General features: G+C 44.2%; 1 long non-coding RNA gene across 3 annotated transcripts; it reads right to left on the bottom strand.

Moving 5' to 3' along the window:
• Nucleotides 1-505: 505 nt before the first annotated feature.
• Nucleotides 506-25,832, bottom strand: LOC132401194 (uncharacterized). Of its 3 annotated transcripts, none has more exons than XR_009514524.1 (4): nucleotides 25,772-25,832; nucleotides 18,598-20,503; nucleotides 2,616-2,677; nucleotides 506-1,004 (listed from the first exon to the last, which is right to left on the bottom strand). It is a non-coding gene; the product is annotated as an uncharacterized LOC132401194 (long non-coding RNA). The 3 variants fall into 3 exon arrangements; XR_009514523.1 differs by lacking the exon at nucleotides 25,772-25,832 and having other exon boundaries at nucleotides 18,598-18,754; nucleotides 20,286-22,237; XR_009514522.1 differs by lacking the exon at nucleotides 25,772-25,832 and having other exon boundaries at nucleotides 18,598-22,239.

The following is a 25,832-nucleotide window of genomic DNA, read 5'->3' as shown; positions in this document are numbered from 1 at the left end:
TTGGAGTGAGAGAGGATGAGAGGTGACCTGATAGAGGTGTATAAGATGATGCGAGGCATTGATTGTGTGGATAGTCAGGGGCTTTTTCCCAGGGCTGAAGTGGCTAGCATGAGAAGGCATAGTTTTAATGTGCTTGGAAGCAGGTACAGTCAGGGATAAGTTATTTTATGCAGTGAGTGGTAAGTACGTGGAATGGGCTGCCGGCAACGGTGGTGGAGACAAATACAATAGGGTCTTTTAAGAGACTCCTGGACAGGTACGTGGAGCTCAGAATAATAGAAGGCTATGGGTAACCCAAGGCAATTTCTAAGGTAAGGATATGTTCGACTCAGCTTTGTGAGCCAAAGAGTCTGTACTGTGCTGTAGGTTTTCTATGTTTCTATATATACAGTGACTTTCTGGGTCGGTACCTGGTCTGTTTTGTGTCTTTCTCAATAAAACAGTTGTTGAGTTCCTTGTCTATCATTATGGACCAAATGCTCACCACAATATATAATATTGTAATTTAAATGTATTTTATGTATTGCACTGTACTGCTATGGCAAAACAACACATTTCACAACATACTGTATGTCTGTGATAATAAACCTGATTCTGATCTGATAATTTATCAAGTTGATCCCCTTAGTGAAAGGATGAGGAGGGACAATTAGCAAATCTTCAATGTTCATTCAGAGCCAAATCATACTGGGGAAGGATTTGCCAAAGAACATCACTCCTCCTGACCTCCATGTATTTTTATTTTTGACTTTTATTTTGACTTACAGCGTGGTACCAGGCTCCAGAAACCCCAGAAAAGCCGGCTTGGCGACAGCTGGACAGTTGCGAGAACACGTGGCGTTAGATGATACATTTTAAAATGCTCCTGGAGCTGGTGTTCTCATTGCCATTGGTTATAAACAGTTGTCACTGGCTTCACTCTGCTTGTTTGCCTTCTGTCATTCATGAGGGAACACAGGATATTCAGTAATGAGAAATTTTTCATTGCAATCTGTCTGTTCCACCTTTATTAAAAAAACAATGAATAAGCAACAGGACTTGAAACTGTCCATAATTATAGTTACTAATTAATTAATCAGTGATAATCTCTGCATATAATTACCATGGCATGAGAGGAAAATTTTTAGAGGTGTGGCACCAATTTGGGCAAATACTCTGAGAAAGGTTTACTACCCCTGGTTATGGAGAATGGTCAATTTAAAAAGGTAATTTGATTTTCCATGATCTTGAGAGGGGGCAAGACTGAGGAAGGACAAGATTGAGGGTCTAGAGGGCCTGTTCCTGCCCTTGGTTATGCTCTGTTGAATCTATCGGCCATTGTATAAGGATTTGCACTGCTGTTGTGATGCGGAGCAGAACAAAGCCTTTGGCATTGTAATGCAGCCCTGGCACTATACAGTCAGACTGAGTTTTCCAAGGGATTGCCAGGAAAGAGCCAGTAACATCACGAAGAATCCCACCCACCCTCCTCAAGGGCTGTCCCACTCCCACCAGGGAGGAGGCTATTTGCACCCACTCCAGGACCACCAGACTCAAAAACAGTTACTTGCCCCAAACAGTAAAGCTGATCAACACCTCCACCCACTAACCTACCCCACCACACCCCCAACCGCCACTACTTTATCATTTCCTGTCAGAGTCCTCTTATGCACAGAAACTCCCGCATTTAATGTCACTTTATGGTCATACAATCCAATCTATGTATGTGAGCTAATTTATGATTTATATTTATTGTGTTTTTTATTATTGTGTTCTTTATTGGTTTTGTTTTGCTGCATCAGATCTGGAGTAGCAATTAGTTTATTCTCCTTTACACTCGTGTACAGAGAATGACGTTAAATCTTGTGTCAGCAAAGGAATTCTGTGCAACATCAGCACCACTGCAGGCTTCATTGCGGAGATCACTGGGTGATTTGTGTTGTTTAATCTCAACTGGACAAATCACTCAACCTGCCACCGGAGTTAATTAAAGTACTTTATTGTACAAGAAGTAATCTGTTGGGAAGGAAGGTCTGGTAGTATCTGACTGATGGACGTGCCGGTGTTCATTGTACTGAGCAAGGAAGGGACGTATTTGATGTTTGGTTTGACAATATTGGTTGGAAGTGAAATAACTGGCCTATCACTCCAGGCAACGGAGTGTTCAACACCAGGGAGCTTTGTCCTTGGCCTCTGTCTTTACCTGAATGCGTTCTGGTGGGTGATTTTCTGATCTGAAATGTTTCTGACCACCTTGTGAACATAGAAGGCAAACTTGCAGAAGCAGCCACTAGCATAAAAGCTCAGGGTGTTTCCATGGTAACTTTAGTGTTCTGATCTGCAAATGGATTGCTTCTGGGGGTAATTCTACAGGGGGTGATGGGTGACCAGAGGTAAGTACAAATACATTTAAAAATCAACACTCAATCAATGTGAGAGGAAGTCAGGGTGTCAGGCAGAATCTGACTGGTTGAGGTTTCAGGCCCAGATCTTTCATTAGAACTGTGGAATCTGCTTCTCCTGCTGAGATTATGTGTAGTTTTCATTGATCCCATTGTATCTCTTTGTACTGGGAATGCCCACAAGAAAGTAAACCTCAGGGTGGTATAGAATATAGTGTCATATACAGTATATACCTTGATAATAATTTACTTTGAACTTTGAGATCCTCCAGCAGTTTTTTCAAGATTTCCAGCATCTGCAGGATCAGAATCAGCTTTATTAACACTCACACATGGTATGAAATTTGTTGTTTTGTGTCAGCAGTCGAGTGTAATACATAAGAAGATACGTTAATCACTATGTGACCATGCTGCCCCCTTGATGGGCAGAAGGGCCTCTTTCTGTTTGTGACTCTAAATGACATTCTCTAGGTACCTATCAACAAGGCCTCAGCACTTACGAAACACCAGTCGTTTACTGTTTGCTTTTCAGCTGGAGTCATAAATGTACCTCATGGTAAATGTCAGTCTGCTGGAATATATTTTATTATTTGTTAATTTATTTGTGGTGTTACGTACCCCGTAACTGGGTCACTTACCAGCAAAGATAGAGAGGTCCGTTGAAGTCTGATGGTAGTATTTTTAATGGTATTTATTGATAAAAATACACAAAAATAATATCAATGCAAACATACAGATGATATACGTCATCAATACTAAATCTAAAAGCACGGGTATAATAATAATCACCAAGAAATAGCTCTATCGTTGTCTAGGGGATAATGTATTGTCCGATGGAAATATAAAAGTCACTTTAGTTTGTTCAAGCTGCAGCTTTTTGGTTGGAGAGAAAGACGGGTTAAAACTTGCCCATTCCTTTAATGATGTCAATCCTTCAAGAGTCGTTGGGAGTTGATTTCCCCGTTGTTAGCTAAAAACCGTTCTTCCGTGGTAATGGACCACCGATTCCGGGGCAAATGAAAACGGACGCATGTGGCCTTCCCACCGGCTTTTGCTAATACGGGATCGCTAGCGTTTCTTCTGGTGCGTCTGAGGGGCTGTTCCCACAGACCCTCTTTTATCCTGACTCACAGGGTCTCAGATGTCAATCAGGTTGGGATGATGAAATCCCTCCACCAACTTCCCCCTCGGTTCATTGCCTGGGGGCTTCGATGCATCGTACAGGATTCAATACACAATTCCGTCTCCAAGAGACAATAGCCGGTATCAATGGCTCCGCCTTTTGGAGACCAGGACACATTCCAACTCTTTGTGGATTCTACATGTCTTTCTCTCATTTCCTGGGTCTCCTGAACTGACTCAATAGTGATCTTGCGATTCTCAAAAAGGAGGGGGCTACCCCACACCCTTCAGCCCCTCAGAGCTGTGGCACATTCGTAACAGTGGTAATATTACTTTATGTACTGTGTGTGAGTTATATGTACTGTGTTGTGCACCTTGGTCCGGAGGAACGTTGTTTCATTTGGTGGTGTACATGTGTAAGGTGAATGACAGTGAATTTGAATTTGAACAAGTGGTGGACTACTGCATGAATTAGCAAATGTTATTTATCTGACTGAATTTCACAGAGTCACTGTGGGAAAAGAAGGGATGTTAGAGAAAAGGGATTTAAGACTCTCACTATCACAAGTAGGTCTGGTGTGGGCTGCCATTTTCAACTCTGCTTTATTCTCCAGAGTTCAGAGTGCATTGTCTTTTCAGTATGTTGTACAGGGCTCTCCTAGGGGAACAGGCAGCTCCATTATTAAATCAGTTTGTTTCAACGTGGTCTCTAGTCGGTGAACCAGAGTCAGAAGGAAATAATTAGAAGCATCAGCCCGACCCGTGGGAGATGGGGCGATCAGTTCAACTTGTTACGTTACTGAGCTGAATTAATTCCACTCCAACATGCTTGGGGACACCGAGAAATTGGCCAGCCTTTCAAAACTTGCCAGGACTCTACAGACCTCTGGGTGAAATCTGATTCTTGGGATACGTCCCTTTTCCTTTTATGTTCCTTCCATTGTGAAAAGACTGACCAAAGAAGCATTGTGTATACAGTCAAGCTACTGAGAATGGGGCAGCAGGTCAAGGGGAGGGAAAGAAATCTCCTGCCTCTCCTCGTCAAGTATGCTAAATATGAAAAATGTCTTGTTTTGAGTGATGTTTATTTATCGATTCTCACTTTTTACTAAAGAACAGTGAATTAAGAATGGTGTCACGTCAGCTGTGTCAATCCTGAGGAAGTGAACGTGAGTATTAAGTCAGAAATAGGCCTTGTGGCCCACTGGTCCATGCTGGCCCAGATCCCCATGTCATCCAGTCCCATTTTCCCAAGTTTGGCCCATATCCCTCTAAGCTTTACCTATCCATGTATCTGTCCAAGTACAATTTTAAGTGTCGTCAATGTACTTGCCTCAACCTTCCTCTGGCAGCTCATTCCACTTACTGGCCAACTTCGGTGAAAAAAATGACCCTCGGGCTCCTATTAAATCATTTCAACTAGACTGAAACCGTTGCTCTTTAGTTGTTAATTCCTCAGCCTGTGTGCATTGACTCTATCCAGGCCCCTCATTTTAGACATGAGCATAGTTGGCCACAAGGTTCGGGAGCAGAACTAGGACATTTACTCCATTCACTCGGCTCCAGCATTTGATTATGTCTGGTTTATTTTTCCTCTCAAACCCATTCTTCTCCCTTCCCCTCCCCATGCCCTTTGACACCCTCACTAATGAAGTCCCTATCAACCTCTGCTTTAAATACACCCAATGTCTTGGCCTCCACAGCTGTCTATGGCAATGAATTCCACAGATTCACCACCTTCTGGCTAAAGGAAATCCTCCTCATCTCTCTCACCGAGGGATTTCAATTCTGAGACAGTGACCCCTGGTCTTAGACTCTGTTGGAAACTATCTCTATATGTCAACTCTATCTAGGCATTTCAGTGTTTGGTAGGTTACAATGAGATCCTCCTTATTTTCCAAATTCCAGTGAGTGCAGTCCCAGATCCATCAAATGCCCCAACCCTTGCTTTGCTGGGATCGCTCTTGTGAACTGCCTCTGGTCCCTCTCCAATGACAGCACATTCCTTCTTACAACGCTACAACTGTGGTCTGATAATGCCTTATAACGACTCAACATAACATCCCTGCTTTTATCTTCTAGTCTTCTCGAATGTTGGTGTACTGAAGATAAAAGGTGGCTGCTGATCATGTGCTGGAGCATCAACCATTGCCCTCTACTCCTCACGTTTACTGAATTCCATTGGATGGAAGGGGAGTGCCAGTAATGTTATTTTTTTTTACATTTATCGACACACAGCACGGAATATGCACTACTCGCCCTTTAAGACACACCACCCAGCAATCCCCCTATTTAATCCTCGCCGCATTACAGGATTTTAAATGACAGATTACAATTACCAATTGACCTATCAGCCAGTACATCTTCAGAAGGAAGCTCGAATTCCCGGGGGAAACCCAGGTGGTCGCAGGGAGGACGTGCAAATCCTGTACAGGGAGCAGCAGGAACTGAACGCTGCTTGTTTGTACTTTAAAGCACTGTGCTAACCACTATGCTACCGTGCCTCTGGTAGCAGTACCACATGCTACCGTTCCTTTGAATATACATTTCCTTTCAAGGTTCAAAGTAAATTTATATCATAGAACATGTCGTTATATACTAACCTGAGATTGATTTTCTCAGTCATTCACTGTAGAACAGAGAAATGCGATAGACTAAATGAAAACCTACACACAAAGACTGACAAACAACCAGTGTGTAAGAATGAGCTGTTGATGAACATTGTTATCAGAGTGCCTGGGCTGAGGGTCTTGGAAGCAGAGGGAGCTGTTCCTGTAAATAGGACTACCTTGAAGTTCGGCACACATAGACAGCCTAAAAACACACCAGTACTTGCTTGGCAGGATTAGATCATTGAAACCTTGACGTCACCTCACAGTGCAGACTGCTAAAAAAATATTTCCTTCATTACTAACTAAAATTCATTAGTGTGCACCCTTATTGTAAAAGAGCTGTGTGTGTGTGTGCCTGAGATTGTATCATTGTGTGTTCTCAAGTTTCTTTCCTTGCATGTGAAATAAGGCAGATGTGATTCAGTGACTTGTGTATATACTGGGACAAATATTCGTATAGAATTTAAATGGTGTCCTCTCAATGTCTGGCCCCACTAGCCTAATTTTGCCTCATCTCTCAATCTCAAATTGATAAAATTAATATGGCTAATATTTTTATGCTGAAATTGCTTAAAATGCACACCCTTGTAGTTTAGCACTAAAAAACTGCAATGTGTAAAACTAAGCGTTACTAAGTCTGGCTATGTGGTCACGACAGAAATCTGTCTGCCTCTGGAACGTGTTCCATTTTGCTACAGACGGATATTGTAAGAATAAAACTCAAAAATAGTATGTTTGATAAAACTAAACAGGCATGACCTTCTGCGGTCAGCATTTGTGATTGGTTGATCATGCTGTCGGTCATAAAAAGAAACTTTGAAATGACCCTGATTGATTGGCAGACGTATCCTGGGTTTAAAGTTATATTCACACACATGCACCCACACTGCTTCATGCTGCAGGGGCCTGTGGCCTTTCCTGTGCTGAGCCACACTGTGACTGTACTCTCATGGGCCTGGTTGTGTAGATGTGGAGTTAATGCTTCCCTGCTTGGGTGCTGGAAATGGGGTTGGAGTTCATTCAGGACTGAAATTGGGAAGTAGGGGTGGCGGGGACCCTTTTCACCCACAGTGGTCGGCCTTTCCAGTTTTCTATTTCATACTGTCATGGAGCTCAGTTATTCATGACAGAAACTGATTGATTTTTAGATGGACCATAGCTTATGGACAGGCCCTTCGGCCCACAATGTTGTGCTAGCCTAATTAACCGAGAGCCACGCACACACAAAGTGCTGGAGGAGAGTCAGGCAGCGATGATGGAGAGGAATAAACAGTCAATGTTTCAGGCCGAGTCCTTTCATCAGGACTCATGAAATGTCGACTTTCATTTCCCTCCATCGATGCTGAGTTCCTTCAGCATTTTGTCTTTGTTGCTCAAGATTTCCAGCATCTGCAGAACCTTGTGCTTATAACCTTGAGTAATCCCTTCTGCCTACAAAAGTCCATATCCCTCCATTCTCTGAACATTCATGGGCCCATCTAAGAGCCTCTTAAACAGCTCTGTTGGATTTACCACCATCACTGCCCCAGAAGCACATTCCTGCCACACCCCACTTTGTGATCTCTTTTCAAAAACAGAACCTACCCCACACATCTCCTTTGACCTTCCACCTCTCACCTTAAGTGCATTAATATTCAACATTTTGAGCCCGGGAGAAAGATACTGGCTCATAAACACGAGGTTCTGCAGATGCTGGAAATCCAGAGCAGCACACACAAAATGCTGGAGGAACTCAGCAGATCAAGAACTGTCTCAGCCGGAAATGTTGACTGTTTATTCACCCCCGGAGATGCTGCCTAATCTAATAAGTTCCTCCAGCATCTTGTGCAGAAGATATCAGGTGCCTACCCTCTTTATGCCTCTCAACGTTCAGCTTCCATCAGCTCTAATAAACTGAATCCTCTACCAGATCTCCGCTGCTTCAGAGAAATCAAGCAAGGTTTGTCTGACCCCTCCTTATAGCACAGAGCCTCTCATCCAGCCACAATCCTGCTAAACCCCTTCTGCAGCCTCTCCCAGGCTAGAAACGGTATGTGGGATTATTGGAAAATTTTGCTGAGAGCATAGGATGATATCTATACTGACAGGATGCCAATGTAAACAGCACATCTGCCTGCATGTTGGGCTCCTTCCCTCCATCCCCTGCCTCCTGATGTGCTTATTGAAATCTCTCTTCAATGTTGCTCTCGTGCCTGGTTCCACCACTTCCTCCAGCTCCTGCAGCCTGGACCATATAACCATATAACAATTACAGCACGGAAACAGGCCCTTCTAGTCCGTGCCAAACGCTTACTCTCACCTAGTTCCACACAGAGACTTTGCTTTACTGAGGGTGGAACGAGGGGCTCAGTGGCCTGTTCCTACTTCGGGATCTGTACAGACACAGACTTCCTCTCGGTTAAAAGCCATTCACGCTACCCACCACCACGTACCAGGCCGGCACGAGAGGCCAACAGCAGACACAGAAACCAGCCTCCCCACCATACACTCTCTTCGTAGAAACATAGAAAATAGGTGCAGGGGTAGGCCATTCGACCCTTCAAGCCTGCACCGCCATTCAGTATGATCATGGCCGATCATCCAACTCAAAACCCTGTACCTGCTTTCTCTCCATACCCCCGATCTCTTTAGCCACAAGGGCCATATCTAACTCCCTCTTAAATATAGCCAATGAACTGGCCCCAACTGTTTCCTGTGGCATAGAATTCCACAGATTCACCACTCTCCGTGTGAAGAAGTTTTTCCTCATTTCTGTCCTAAAAGGCTTCACCTTTATCCTTAAACTGTGACCCCTCGTTCTGGACTTCCCCAACATTGGAAACAATCTTACTGCATCTAGCCTGTCCAATCCCTTTAGAATTTTATATGTTTCAATAAAATCCCCCGCAATCTTCTAAATTCCAGTGAGTATAAGCCCAGTCGATCCAGTCTTTCTTCATATGAAAGTCCTGCCATCCCAGGAATTAATCTGGTCAACCTTCTCTGTACTCCCTCTATGGCAAGAATGTCTTTCCTCAGATTAGGGGACCAAAACTGCACACAATATTCTAGATGTGGTCTCACCAAGGCCTTGTACAACTGCAGTAGAACCTCCCTGCTCCTGTACTCAAATCCTTTTGCTATGAATGCCAACATACCATTTGCCTTTTTCACCGCCTGCTGTACCTGCATGCTTCACTTCTCAGTAAAAATGTAATCAAAGACCCCGTCCGCCCCAGACGTTACCTCTCTCCCTCCCATCGGGCAGAATACACAAAAGCCCAAAAGCACGTACCACCGGGCTCAGGAACAGCTTCTATCCTGCTATTATAAGACCTATAATAGGTCTCTTAGCACAATAAGATGAACACCAGACATCACAACACACAGAAAATGCTGGAGGAACTCAGCAAGTCAGGGAGCATCTATGAAGGGGAATAAACAGTTGACGTTTCAGGCCGAGACCCTTCATCAGGTTCCTGCAGTGTTTTATGTGTGTGTTGCAAACACAAGAGATTAAGAGATTCTGCAGATGCTGGAAATCCAGAGCCACGCACAAAAACTGCTGGAGGAACTCATCAAGGTCAGGCGGAATCTACGGAGGAGAATGTTTCAGGCTGAGACCCTTTATCGGGGCTTCAATGTGGGAGTTACTCACGATTTGCAGAGTCTCATGTTCTTGACCTCACAATGTACCTCATTATGACTTGCACCATATTGTCTCCCTGCTCTGCGCTTGCTCTGTGACCACAGTGCTTAATTCTGCATTGTGGCTTTCCTTTGTACAACCCCAATGCACTGCTGGAAAGAAATGATCAAAATGGATGGCAAGCAAGCAAAACTTGCTATGTGAAGATATTAAGACAATGGGGTGTGTGGGTGCCCAGGGAGGGGTAACACCTCTGGTGAAGGGGCTTTTTGCGTCCAGTCTGGGGCAGCTAGCTCACCTTTGGTCCCCACCGGACACTCGTCTCTCGCCCGTGGCTCTAAGTAGCTGTTTTCATGTAATTGCGGCCAGACCCCGTACTCCACTTCGACAGGTGGGCTAGCCCAGGTGAGGGCAGCTTGGGGCCTTCCTACCCCAGTGAGACAGGGACACGTCTGTCCTAGCATGTGAAGTCTGCTCTGGCAGACTGGGTGGATGAGATCGACTGTGAGATTCAATGGCCAGGAAGGCAGTTCTGCCACACGTTGTGGAGAGCGAGGGGCATGACAAGGCACAGAAGAAGTAAGAGTCATCCAATGCGACCATAGAGGGTTCAGTTTGCGATGGGTACACGTAGCACTGGGCCAAAGCTTCCAAGGTCAAGAGAGTGGAGCTGTCCCAGAGCAGTGGCTTTTCACATTGAAAACTCTCCCACACAGGTCTCCTATCATTGTTGGATGTGACAGACAACAAACAAGCCAATAATAATGAAACTACGAAGCTCTGACTTTGGCCAACTATCCCTGACTTAACTGAGGTTCCTGCTTTCTAACTGAGATGGAAGTGACTTCACAGTTGGTACAAGCCCAGCACCTCCTGTGGGGTTGAGCTAACGACGTGGTAGTTGTAGCGAAGGACACATATAAGGATCCAGGTTACCGGTGACGATGTATCTGGACATCCCAGTCCAGTGGATGCAACATATCTTGGAGAGGTTGTGATAGACGTAGAGATACGCAATCATTATTCTTTTCTCTTTGATGTGCTGCCTTTAAGAGGTAAGAGATTAGCTTTATTTGCCGCAGATACCTGCAGTGAAGTGCATCAAATCAGATCATTGAGGTTTGTGCTGAGAGTCAGTCCCCGGGTGTCACCACACTTCCGGCGCCAAAACTCACTGACCTCAACCCTGGCTCCACATCTTTGGCATGTGGGAGGGAAGTGGAAACCGACATGGTGACAGGGCGAACGTGCAAACTCCTTACTGACGGTGGCAGGAATCGAACCCCGATCTTACAGCTGGCACTGTAAAACATTGCACCAACCACTGTGTACCACACTTTTAAATCAGTAAGGTGTGCTCAGCTGGTTCTGGCGTCCAAATGAGTATGTCCCTCCTTCAATATTTGTCAGACAGCTTAGAATAAAAAGACTGAGCTGAATGCAGCCTTATTAACTTACTCTTCAGCATTACTGAGCGGCAGGGTGGGTCGACTCGATGTGTGTGCATGAATGTGTGATCCTGCCTGGAGTTGTGTGATTGGCACAGTCCTAACCTCAAGGAGCCTATTAATTCATCAGACCTGCATTAAAATATGAACCATATGGGATGTGTTGAAATTAAATGTTCAATATGTATTTATATTTTGGATCTTTTAGAGCATTTAACTTTTAATTTAGTATAATATACACTTCAGGTTATAAATAGAGATCTATAAGGTACACATTTTAATTTCAGATATTAACTCTGCACTTAAATATTAGCTTAATCGAGTGAAATAAATTAATATTAGCTCCTATTCTAAATTCCATCAAAGAGTCTCGTTATCACCCATTGCTCCAGACTCGTTACAATCCTTAAAGATTAGTTTAGTTCTCATTTGTCACAGGTACATTGAAACATACAGTGAAATGTGTCCTTGTGCCAGTGACCAGCACTGTGTGAGGATGTGCTGGGGACAGCCTGCAAGTGTTGACATGCTTCCTGCGCCAACACAGGACGGCCACCACTTACTAATTCAAACCCATACGACCTTGGAATATGGGAGGAAACTGGAGCACCTGGAGGAAACCCACTTGGTCACAGGGAGAACATACAAACTCCTCAAAGACAGCGGTGGGAATTGAACCCTGATCTTACAGCTGGTGTTGTAGAGCATTGTGCTAACCACTACTGTAAAGTTCAGAGAAATTACATCACACAGGGTCAGGAATGCAGTGACTGCAGGGACGTTACATCACACAGAGTGAGGAATACAGTGACTGCAGGGACATTACATCACACAGAGTGACTGCAGGGACATTGCATCACACAGAGTGAGGAATACAGTGACCACAGGGACATTACATCACAGAGTGAGGAATACAGAGACTACAGAGACATTACATCACACAGAGTGAGGAATACAGTGACTGCAGGGACATTACATCACACAGAGTGAGGAATACAGTGACCACAGGGACATTACATCACAGAGTGAGGAATACAGTGACCACAGGGACATTACATCACACAAAGTGAGGAATACAGTAACCGCAGGGACATTACATCACAGAGTGAGGAATACAGTGACCACAGGGACATTACATCACAGAGTGAGGAATACAGTGACTGCAGGGACATTACATCACACAAAGTGAGGAATACAGTAACCGCAGGGACATTACATCACAGAGTGAGGAATACAGTGACCACAGGGACATTACATCACAGAGTGAGGAATACAGTAACCGCAGGGACATTACATCACAGAGTGAGGAATACAGTAACCGCAGGGACATTACATCACAGAGTGAGGAATACAGAGACCGCAGGGACATTACATCACACAGAGTGAGGAATACAGTGACCACAGGGACATTACATCACACAGGGTCAGGAATACAGTGACTACAGGGACATTACATCACACAGAGTGAGGAATACAGTGACCACAGGGACATTACATCACAGAGTGAGGAATACAGTAACCGCAGGGACATTACATCACAGAGTGAGGAATACAGTAACCGCAGGGACATTACATCACAGAGTGAGGAATACAGTGACCGCAGAGACATTACATCACACAGAGTGAGGAATACAGTGACCGCAGGGACATTACATCACACAGGGTCAGGAATACAGTGACTACAGGGACATTACATCACACAGAGTGAGGAATACAGTGACCACAGGGACATTACATCACACAGAGTGAGGAATACAGTGACCACAGGGACATTACATCACACAGGGTCAGGAATACAGTGACTACAGGGACATTACATCATACAGAGATGTATCAAAGAGGCACGACTACGCAGGTGCGTGACCTCAGAGCGTGGAAGATTTAAAAAGGGAAGCAAGCTTGCATGGTTCCTCTGAATCACAGCAAGCAGGCAGTGGAGTAAGTCGCTGGTTTTCGGGAAAAAGTTTTTTTTTTCCAAACTACTTGGGATAAAAGAGGAACGACTGCACAGGCGCATGACCTCAGAGCGCGGAAGATTTAAAAAGAACACCACCATATCGAGCAGGCAGCATCGGAGCGGGCAGCAGAGTGAGAGGGTGCAGAGTGATAGGGCTTTGGCTCAACGGGCTTAGGCGGAAACAGGAAGAGGCTTCCTGCCACCGTTGAGTAAAGTGGTAGGTTACACGTTTGTTTATTTAGAGCTGACAGCTGGATTAGAGGTATGCATTTTGGATTAGTGTTGTGCCTGGAGTGCCAGATGTGGGGTCCTTGGGAGACTCCCAGCCTACCCCAGGATTACACCTGCTCCAGATGCAATGAGATGAAGCTCCTTAGGAATCAAGTGAGGGATCTGGAGCAACAACTTGATGACCTTCAGCTAATTAGAGAAAGTGAGGAGGTGATCGATAGTACCTATAGAGAGATAGTGGACATCATCTCTGTGACAGTCCCCCTCAGGAACCGATATAAAGTTTTTGATACTGTTCGAGGGGTTGACCTGACAGAGGAAGACCACAATGAACGGGACTCTGGCACTCTGCCCAGAGCCGTGATAAAGAAATAAAGGAGAAATGCTGGAGTTATAGGGGATTCCATCGTGAGGGGAACAGACAAGAGATTCTGCGAGCCGGACAAGGATACCCGGATGGTGTGTTGCCTCCCTGGTGCCAGGTTGCGAGATATCTCAGATCGGGTCCACAGTATCCTGAGAAGAGAGGGCGAGCAACCAGAAGTCTTGGTACATGTTGGTACCAATGACATAGACAGAAAAAGAGAGGAGGTCCTAAAGGATGATTACTGGGAGCTAGGAAGAAAATTGAAATGCCAGACCCCCAGAGTAATAATCTCAGGATTACTGCTTGAGCCATGTGCTAATGAAGGTAAGAATAGCAGAATTAAGCAGATGAATGTGTGGCTAAGTAACTGGTGCAGGGGGCAGGGCTTCAAATTCTTAGATGATTGGGATCTATTTTGGGGGAGGCATGACTTATACAGAAACAATGGGTTACACCTGAACTCAAAGGATATTAATATCCTGGCCGGATTGTTTAATATAGCTGTTAGTGAGGGTTTAAACTGAGTTGGCAAGGGGAAGGAAACCCTTAGGGTCAAGGAAGAGGAAAATAGTAATAAGTCAAAGATACTGTGCAGCAGAGAAAGTAAGAAGGACAGGCAGGTGAATAGACAGAATAATTTGTTGTGCGATAGAAATATAGCAAAATCAGTAACGGGTACTGATCTAAATGTACAATACTTAAATGCACACAGCATTAGAAATAAAGTGGATGACCTTGATGTACAGCTACAGGTTAAAAGGTATGACATAGTGGCCATCACTGAGTCATGGCTAAATGATGGATGTGATTGGGAGCTGAATGTTCAAGGATACACCGTGTATTGGAAAGATAGGAAGGTAGGTAAAGGGGGTGGCGTGGCCCTGATGGTAAGCAATGATATCAAATCACTAGAAAGAAGCGACATAGGATCAGAAGAAGTAGAATCCTTATGGGTCGAGTTAAGAAATGGCAAGGGTAAAAAGACACTAATAGCAGTTATATACAGGCCTCCAAACAGCAGTCGGGATGTGGACTACAAGTTACAGCTGGAAATAGAAAAGGCATGTCGGAAGGAAAATGTCAGGATAATTAAGGGAGATTTTAATATGAAAGTGGATTGGGAAAGTCAGGAAGGTACTGGATCTCAGGAGAGGGAGTTTGTAGAATTCCTACGGGATGGCTTCCTGGAGCAGCTTGTCCATCAGCCCACTGGGGATCAGCTGCTTTGGATTGGGTGCTGTGTAATGAGCCTGAGGTGATTAGGGAGCTAGAGGTAATGGAGCCCCTTTGGAAGGAGTGACCATAATATGATTGAGTTCAGATTTGAAAAGGAGAAGTTGGTATAAGGTGTATCAATATTTCAGTGGAACAAAGGAAATTACAGTGGTATGAGAGAGGAACTGGCACAAGTTGATTGGAAAAGTAAGCTAAATGGAAGGGCAGTAGCGTAGAATTGGATGAAATTCCTGCAAGAAATAAGGAGAGTACAGGAAAAATATATTCCAAGAAAAAAGAAAATCATAAAAGGAGAAATGACACAGATGTGGCTAATGAGAGAAGTTAATGCTAAAATAAAAGCAAAAGAGGCAGCATACAAGGAAGCCAAAATTAGTGGCAAAACTGAAGACTGGACGAATTTTAAAAATTTACAGAAGGAAAGTAAGAAAGTAATTAGGAAAGAAAAGATTAATTATGAAAGGAAATTGGCAATTAACATAAAAAAGGATACTAAGAGGTTTTTTAAATGTATGAAGTAAAAGAGTGACGGGGTAGTGTGTTCCCCTTAAGACATTTGTTTAGCTTTATTACATTTTCGCTTTAGTAATTCATTTGTAATTATTTTCCTGTTAAAGTTAAGGTTGTTGAAAGTAAATTCACTGTCTGTGTTGTATCGCGGCATGCGACGACGTCACATCCAGTTTCGCCACATGTTGTAGGTAAATACCAGTTTGGAGAAATGGGAAGACAGGGGCTTGTGTGTGTTGGATTAGTGTGAGAAAAGTTTCATTCTACGCACTAAGAAACATCATAGAAGCAATGCCGTAAGTTCATATGATAATCGAAATGTTGAAGTAAAAATGTTAACGCTAATTCTGTTAAAAGTAATGATGGTTGATAAAGTTTATTTTCTTGTGCTATTGAAAGCGTTGCTGGATAGTTTGTGTTGAAGTGTATTTAAAGTTGTTGATGGCATAGGTAAGTTCTGACTGTATGTTGTACTTTAATGTAATATAGTTTGTTGTAGTTTTACTTTTACAAGTATTTATGATGTAAATGTGATGCCAAGAAGGAAACAAATACTGTATTATATTTTGTATTGTTTTATCAACAGTTTTCACTATATGTTAATGTGGAAGAGTAAACAGTAAACAGTTAATCTTACTGTGATTCTTGCCTTCATTGACTACGGTTTACCTCTGTGTTTAGTTCAGAGTTTCTACACCTGCACAAGAACACTACAGGTAGATATATGACGTTTTAAAAAGGATGCTGGAGAAATTATAATGGGTAACAGGGATGGCAGAGGAACTAAATGAGTATTTTGCATTATTCTTCACAGTGGAAGACATTAGAAACATACCTGATAGCCAGAGGTCTCAGGGAATAGTATTAGGTACAGTCAAGATTACTAGAGAGAAAGTGCTTGAGAAGCTAAATGGACTAAGGATAGATAAGACTCCTGGACCAGATGAAGTGCATCCATGGGTTCCGAAGGAGGTGACTTTGGAGATTGTGGAGGCATTGGAAATAATCTTCCAGGAATCAGTAGACTCTGGCACGGTTCCGGAGGACTGGAAGGTCGCAAATGTAGTTCCGTTATTTATGAAAAGGGGGGGCAGCAAAAAGAAAATTACAGACCTATTAGTCTGACATCGGTAGTTGGAGTCGAACCTCAAGGATGAGATTATGAATTACCTCGAGGTGCATGACAAAATAGGCCCAAGCCAGCATGGTTTCATGAAGGGAAGATCCTGCCTCACCAACCTTTGGAATTTTTTGAGGTAATCTCAAATAAGGTTGACAAGGGAGAGGCTGTGGATGTTGTGTATTTGGATTTCCAAAAGGCCTTTGATAAGGTGCCACATAAGGGGCTGCTTAATAAGAAGAGGGCCCATGGAATTACAGGAACGGCGTTGGAAAGGGTGGAGCATTGGCTGATAGACAGAAAGCAAAGAGTGGAAATACAGGGATCCTATTCTGGTTGGTTGCCAGTTACTAGTGGTGTTCCGCAGGGGCTGGTGTTGGGGACTCTTCTTTTTACACTGATAATTTAGATTATGGATTAAATGGTTTTGTGGCTAAGTTTGCAGATGACACCAAGGCAGGTGGAGGAGCAGGAAGTGTTGAGGAAATGGAAAGGTTGCAGAGAGACTTTGTCAGTTTAGGAGAGTGGGCAAAGAAATGGCAGATGAGATACAATGTTGAGAAACATATGGTTGTACATTTTGGAAGAAGAAACAATTGGGCAGATTATTATTTAGATGGGGAGAAAATTCAAAAATCAGAAGTGCAAAGGAACTTGGGGGTCCTAGTGCAGGATACCCTAAAGGTTAACCACCAGGTTGGATCGTCAGTAAGGAAAGTGAATGCTATGTTGGCATTCATTTCAAGGGGAATAGTGTATTAGAGTAAGGAGGTGTTGATGAGGCTCTCTGGGGCACTGGTGACACCCGATTTGGAACACTGTGTGCAGTTTTGGACCCCATATCTTAGAAAGGATGTGCTGACGTTGGAGAGAGTTCAGAGAAGATTCACTAGGATGATTCCTGGAATGCAGGGACTAACATATGAGGAGCATTTGTCAGCTCTTGGACTGTATTCATTAGAGTATAGAAGAATGAGAAAGGATCTCGTAGAAACATTTCGAATGTTGAAATGGTTGGACAGAGTAGATGTGGAAAGGCTGTCTCCCTTGGTTGGTGAGTCCGGGGCAAAAGGCCACAGTCTTAGAATTAGAGGGTACCCATTTAAAACAGAGATAAGGAGAATTTTTTTAAGCCAGAGGGTCGTGGATTTATGGAATTCGTTGCCACATACAGCTGTGGAGGCCCAATCAGTGAGGATGTTTAAGGAGGAGATTGATAGGTATCTAATTAGTCAGGGTATCAAGGGATATGGAGAAAAAGCCGGAAATTGGAACTAAATGGGAGAATAGTTTATCTCATGGTGGAATGACAGAGCAGACATGATAGGCCGAATGGCCTACTTCTGCTCCTTTGTATTGTGATCTTGTGACTACAGAGACGTTAGATACACAGAGAGAGGAATACAGTGACTGCAGGGACATTACATCACACAGAGTGAGGAATACAGTGACCACAGGGACAGTACATCACACAAAGTGAGGAATACAGTGTCTACAGGGACATTACATCACACAGAGTGAGGAATACAGTGACCACAGGGACCTTACATCACACAGAGTGAGGAGTACAGTGACTACAGAGACATTACTCTCACAGACTGTGAGGAACAATGTGATTACAGGGAGATTATATCACGCAGATTATGAGGAATAATATGACTGCAACCATCCGAAGGATACCTACATGGTCACGGGTGATCATAGAAACTGCTTACAGACAGTGGCAGGAACTGATCCTCAGTCGCTGCTTCTGTAAGGCATTGTTCTAACCTTCATGCTACTCTGCTACCCCTATATAGGATATTGATGTCCTAGTGTGAGCGGATGTGTGTTAATATCTTGCCAGGATTTTAGTGATGTAAAATGGTTTTCCTGATCTCTGTTTGCACTGACCATTAAGCATCTATTTACACAAATCCCATTCCATCTCCTCAGATCCACCACTCACCTACAGACAAGTGACAGTTGTCAGTTCATCAACCTACCAAATGGCTCATCTTTTGGATATGGGAGAAAAGCAGAGCACCCAGTGAAATCCACATCTTCACAGGGAGAACGTTCCAACTGCACACGGACAGCAACGGAAGTCGTGATTGAGCCACCAGGCAGTCTCTCTACCGGCTGAGCTGCTGAGGTGCCCATCTGTTGATGGAGAGAGAAGAAGATGATTGGGAGATGATCTGTATAGAAACTAAACACCAGCACAGACAGAGGGAGAAAATACCCTGTCTCTGTGATGTAAATATTGTGGTATCTAATTAGTTTAACTAAATCAATCTGCAACTTACCACTGATCTGTGTTTACCATGAGGTGACGGTGCACCTCTAGAATACTCTGTGTAGATCACACTTAGGATATCGTGTTCAGTTTTACATTATAGGAAGGGTAAGGAAATTTTAGAGTGCAGAGAAGATTTACTGGGATACTGCCTGGATTAGAGAGCTTGTCATAAATGTATAGGCTGAGCAAGCTAGGGCTTTTCTCTTTAGAAGAAAGGAGGATAAAAAGTGACTTGCGAGAGGTGAACAAAATGATAAGAAACAAAAAGTGAACAGCCAGAGACTTTTTCCCCCATGGTGGAAATGGCTAATACAATGGTGCATCAGTCTAAGGTGTTTGGAGGGAAGTATAGGGAGGATGTCACAGTTAGATTTTCATACACTGAGGGTGGTGAATGAGTGGATCACTCCACGCCATCTACAAAACCTCTTCCCCCAGGCAGTTAATCTGAACAACCTTTCTAGTTAGACAGCCCACCCCCCTCTATCTGTTACCATAATCACTGCTTTGCACTTTAAATACTTTAACCAATTTTTATAATGCTGTTTACATTGTAAGTACATGCTGGTATTTGTGTATTTATTTCATTGACATACTTTAACTTCTACCTTTATTATTCATATAATTCTTTATTCTGTATAATTGTTGAATGTTGTTTTGCTGCATGTCACATGCTGACCAGCAGCAGATTCCAAATACATGTAAGTGTATATGGGGAATAAAATTGATCCTTGACTGTGTTGCCAGGGGCGATGGTGGAGGCAGACACATTAGGGACAGTTAAGAGATTCAGGTAGACGGAAAGGGTGAGAGAAACACGTTGGGCTCTGTGGGAGGTGCTACGTATGCACAGAGCAAGAATTACAATATAACGAAGTGGTATGGTTACTGGTGTTTACTGATTCTTGTTAGTATCAGTGCACACTGTGCCAATTACAGTGTGGCAGTTACGAGCCGGGCCTGCACCGAAAGAGCATGCCTCCAGTACGTATGAGGCTGAAGCAATTCTCTGCCTGATCGATGTGTATTCACCACCTTCTCACAATCAATCTGATACGGTACAGGAGGGGAGGGTCAGATGGATTTCAGAGTAGGTTAAAGGGCTGTCACAATATTGTGGGCTGAATGGCCTGTACTGTGCAGAAATATTCTGTGTTCTCTGTTAACTGCAAACACCTGCAGGACATCAATAACTTTGTGTGTGTGTCCTTACAAGGTTAAACAAGATCCCACCCATTCTGCAAGCTCTGTTAGATGGGCGACAAATTTTCAGCTTCCCAGACAGCTCGTTCCCCTTTAGTCTGTGCCTGCTCCTTGTCTGGTTTAATTCTGATCAAGCCTGCCTATAAGGACAGTCCTCAGCCCATGAACAAGCCATAGCTGGAAGCTCACCCTCATTGAGGAGTGTTTGGAAACAGGAGGTGACATGCTGGCAAAGGGAGTCACTGCAGGGCTCTGTGAAGGCTCGGTCCATTCGTTAATGTTCCTGGATGTTCACTGACCTTCTCCGGCTCAGATTCGGAGTTATTTATCACACGTACATCAACGTGTACAGTGGAATGCGTCAAAACACACAGAATGATGGAGGAACTCAGCAGGCCAGGCAGCATCTATGGAAAGGGGTAAACAGTCAACGTTTCCGGCCGAGACTCTCCATCAGACAGACAGACAGACATACTTTGTTGATCCCGAGGGAAATTGGGTTTCGTTACAGTCGCACCAACAGCCAGGACTATAATGGTCACATCAGGGTTTTTGCCCAAAGTCTCTGGATTTCCTGCATCTGCAGAATCCCTTGTGTTAGTGAAATGTGTGATTTGCTTTCGTATCCAACACAATCTAACGATGAGCTTGTGTCACCAGATGTTCTGGTGCCAACATAGCATGTGATTTGGCTGGACGAAACTGAGCTGGTTTGAACTCTTTTCACTCCCCTCATCCTCTAACAGCTTCTGAAATGTAGTAAAATTCAGAGAGTCCATTCAGCCCATCAGGTCTATGGAAGCAGAGTTCATCTCCCTCTCCACTCACATTCCAGTTTTGCCTCTATATTTGAGGCACAAGACACTGCAGGTTCTGGAATCTGGAGGGTCAGACGGTCTGCTCGGGGAACTCGATGGGTCAAGCAGAATCCGTGGGAGGAGGAGAGGAGGTGTTGACATTTTGGGTTGAAAGCTTGCATCAGGATCTCAGTGGGAAGGAAGGAATTGTTGACAGGTTTTGATGCTGGGATTTGACCGGAACTTCGGACAATTCATTCCCCGAGCCTCCCTCTGCAGATTCTGCTCAGCCCACTGAGGTCTTCCAGCTGATTGTTTGCTGTTTAGCTCCGTGTTCCCGGAAAACCTCACGTAATCAATTCATGTCAGTCTTTGAAGGTCTATCTGTGATGATTGGATTCAGTTTATTTGACTGAGAGAATGCTCCCTGAGTGTATCCCTCCACAGATACACAAACCCCTAGCTCCATGTTCCCAGTAATCTTCACATTGCTATAACCAATTCCTGTTGGTGTTGAAAGCTCCATCTGTGATGGTTGGATGGAGATTACTTGACTGAGTGAGTGCTCCTGAGTGCATCCTTCCACAGGTACACACCCCTTGCTCCATGTTCCTGGCAACACTCACATATCAATAATAGTGTACTGTGTATGTTAATCAAAATGGCTTCTTTGTTTGTTAAAAGTAAAACTGCTTCTTTGTTATGCTAACTGGTGAGAGAGTGCTTTTCTGGCAGAGCACTCTCGAAGCTTCTCGAAGTTTGTTTGGGTTAAAGTTGCGGATAACGGGGATTGTATTTATTTGTAAACCAATTGGGTTGGATGTCATTTCTCTTGTGGGTCTGGGAGCTGGGATTGCGTGGTCTGTTTGGGGAGTCGGGAAGAAGACGGCGAGGAAGGTGGATGGGTGCAGCACTGCTGGTCGATGACTGAAGGTGGTCCCAGGTGCGGGGGTCATGGAGGTCGGACGAGAGTGAAGAGGGGTCGGAGGATTTGATGGTTGAGCTCCAACGATGTGCACTAAATTGACTGAACTCTGATAAGTTTTGGCACCGTGTCTTTATTTTCTTTTCCTTCATATATAATGTATCGTTATTAATCACTTAGTTCCAGTAAGATATATAAAGTGTATTCTGTAAACGTACCTGGTGTGCTCTTGATATTGTGTGTGCGAGTTTGTATTAGCAAGTATTTCACAGCATCCATGTATATGGGAGGCGCGGTTTGGCAGGTGAACGAATTTTCCCCCAGACATACACCCGCCGGTCACGTGAGTGTTACAATAGAAACATAGAAACACACAAAAGATACAGCACAATACAGGCCCCTCGGTCCACAATGCTGTGACAAACATGTCCTTACCTTAGAACTGCCTCGGCTTACCCATAGTCCTCTGAGCTCCACGTACCTATCCAGGAGTCTCTTAAAAGACCCTATCGTATCTGCCTCCACCACCATTGCCGGCAGCCCATTCCACGCACTCACCACTCTCTGCGTAAAAAAACTTACCCCTGACATCTCCTCTGTACCTACTCTCCAGCACCTTAAATCTATGCCCTCTTGTGCTAGTCATTTCAGCCCTGGGAAAAAGCCTCTGACTATCCACACGATCAATGCCTCTCATTATCTTGTACACCTCTATCAGGTCAGCTCTCATCCTCTGTCGCTCCAAGGAGAAAAGGCCGAGTTCACTCAACCTATTCTCATAAGGCATGCTCCCCAATCCAGGCAACATCCTTGTAAATCTCTTCTGAACGCTTTCTGTGGTTTCCATGTCATTCCTGTAGTGTGGCGACCAGAACTGAGCACAGTACTCCAAGTGGGGTCTGACTAGGGTCCTATATAGCTGCAATATTACCTCTCAGCTCTTAAACTCAAAATCTCACGATTGATGAAGGCCAATGCACAGTATGCCTTCTTAAACACAGAGTCATCCTGCGCAGCAGCTTTGAGTGTCCGATGGACTTGGATCCCTCTGATCCTCCACACTGCCATTAATACTTACCATTAATACTATATTCTGCCATCATATTTGACCTACCAAACTGAACACTTTCCTACTTTCTCAATAAGCCTTGCATGGGGTACCTTATCAAATCCCTTGCTGAAATCCATATGCCCTAGATCTACAACTCTACCTTCTTCAATATGTTTAGTCACATCCTCAGAAAATTAAATCAGGCTCATAAGGCACAACCTGGCTTTGACAAATCCATGCTGACTATTCCTAATCATATTATGCCTCTCCAAATGTTCATAATTCCTGCCTCTCAGGATCTTCTCCATCAACTTACCAACCACTGAAGTAAGACTCACTGGTCTCTAATTTCCTGGGCTATCTCTACTCCCTTTCTTGAATAAGGGAACAACATCTGCAATCCTCCAATTCTCTGGAACCACTCCCATCCTCATTGATGATGCAAAGATCATTGCCAGAGGCTCAGCAATCTCCTCTCTCACTTCCCACAGTAGCCTGGGGTACATCTCATCCAGTCCTTGTGACTTACCCAACTTGATGCTCTCTAAAAGCTTCAGCGCATCCTCTTTCTTAATATCTACATGTTCAAGCTTTTCAGTCCATGGCAATCATCACTACAATCACCAAGATCATTTTCTGCAGTAAATACTGAAGCAAGGCATTCATTCAGTACATTCAGTATCTCCTCCGGTTCCATACACAGTTTTCCATTGTCACACTTAATTGGTCCTATTCTCTCATATATTATCTTCTTGCTCTTCACATACTTGTAGAATACCTTGGGGTTTTCCTTAATCCTGTCCACCAAGGCCTTCTCATGGCCCCTTCAGGCTCTCCTAATTTCATTCTTAAGCTCTTTACTGCTAGCTTTATAATCTTCTAGATCTCTATCATTACCTAGTTTTTTGAACCTTTCATAAGATCTTTTTTTCTTCTTAACTAGATTTACAACAGCCTTTCTGCACCATGATTCCCATACCCAACCATCCTTTCCCTCTCTCATTGGAACATACCTATGCAGAACCCCCACAAATACCCCTGATCATTTGCCACATTTCTTCCGTACGTCTCCCTGAGAACATCTGTTTCCAATTTATGCGTCCATGTTCCTGCCTGATAGCGTCATATTTCCCCTTACTCCAATTAACCGTTTCCCTAACTTGTCTGTACCTATCCCTCTCCAATGTTATGGTAGAAGAGATAGAATTGTGATCACTATCTCCAAAATGCTCTCCCACTGAGAGACCTGACACCTGACCAGGTTCATTTCCCAAAAACCAGATCAAGTACAGCCTCTCCTCTTGTAGGCTTATCTACATATTGTGTCAGGAAACCATTCTGAGCACACCTAACAAACTTCATCCCATCCAAACCCATCAATCTAGGAAGATGCCAATCAATATTTGGGAAATTAAAATCTCACATCACAACAACCCTGTTTTTATTACACCTTTGCAGAATCTGTCTTCCTATCTGCTCCTCGATGTCCCTGTTACTATTGGTCGGCCTATAAAAAGTACCCAGTAGAGTTATTGACCCCTTCCTATTCCTAACTTCCACCCACAGAGACTCAGTAGACAACAGCTCCATGGCTTCCTCCTTTTCTGCAGCCGTGACACTATCCCTGATCAACAGTGCCACACACCCACCTCTTTTGCCTCCCTCCCTGTCCTTTCTGAAACATCTAAAGCCTGGCACTTGAAGAAGCCATTCCTGCAACTGCACCATACAAGTCCCTGTAATGGACAAAACATCATAGCTCCAAGTGTTGATCCATGTTCTAAGCTCATCTGATTTGCTCATAATACTCCTTGCATTAAAATAGACCCATGTTAAACTATCAGTCTGAGTTCGTCCCTTCCCTATCACCTTCCTATCCTCCCTCTCGCACTGTCTCCAAGCTTTCTATTTTTGAGCCAATCTCACTTTCCTCTGTCACTTCAGCTCAGTTCGCTCCCACTAGCCATTCTAGTTTAAAGTCTCCCCAAAAACCTTAGCAAACCTCCCCTCCGGGATTCAAGTGCATCCCATCCTTTTTGTACAGGTCACACCACAGGATCATCCCAATGCTCCAGAAATATGAATCCCTGCCCCCTGCTCCAATCCCTCAGCCACGCATTTATCCTCCACCTCACTCTATTCCTATACTCACTGTCACGTGGCACAGGCAGGAATCCCAGGATTACTAACTTTGTGGTCTTGCTTCTGAGCTTCTTTCCTAACTCCCTGTAGTCTGCTTTCAAGACCTCCTCTCTTTTCCTATGTATGTCGTTGGTACCAATATGTACCATGACCTCTGGCTGTTCTCCTTCCCACTTCAGGATATCATGGACACCATCAGAAACATCCCAGACCCTGGCACCTGGGAGGCAAAATACCATCTGTGTTTCTTTCCTGTATCCACAGAATCACCTGTCTGACCTGCTAACTTTAGAGTCACCTATCACTGCTGCCTTCCTCTTCCTTTCCCTACCCTTCTGAGCCACAGGGCCAGTCTGTGTGCCGGAGGTTGCTTCCCCAGGTAGGCTGTCCCCCGCAACAGTACTCAAGCAGGAGTACTTATTGTTAAGGGGTACAGCCACTGGGGTACTCTCTAGTGTCTACTTCTTGCCCTTGCCTCTCCTGACTGTCACCCACTTATCTGTCTCCCAAGGCCCTGGAGTGACTACCTGCCTATAGCTCCTCTCTATCAGCTCCTCACTCTTCCTGGCCAGACAAAGATCATCAAGCTGCATCTCCAGTTCCCTAACCCGAACCGTAAGCAACTGCAGCTTGACACATCGGGTACAGATGTGGCCGTCCGGGAAGCTGGGAGACTCAGGATTCCCCACATCCGACACCGAGCACAGAACACTGGTCTCACACACATACTTCCTTTCTGTATTCTACACAGATAACCTACCTCGCCACGACCCTTTATCACCAAAGACCCGTTCAGCCAAAGCCTTCCTACTCTGTCTCCC

Source organism: Hypanus sabinus, chromosome 10, assembly GCF_030144855.1.
Source record: "Hypanus sabinus isolate sHypSab1 chromosome 10, sHypSab1.hap1, whole genome shotgun sequence".
Taxonomy (NCBI): Eukaryota; Metazoa; Chordata; class Chondrichthyes; order Myliobatiformes; family Dasyatidae; genus Hypanus; species Hypanus sabinus.
This window is presented reverse-complemented; position numbering and strand designations above follow the sequence as displayed.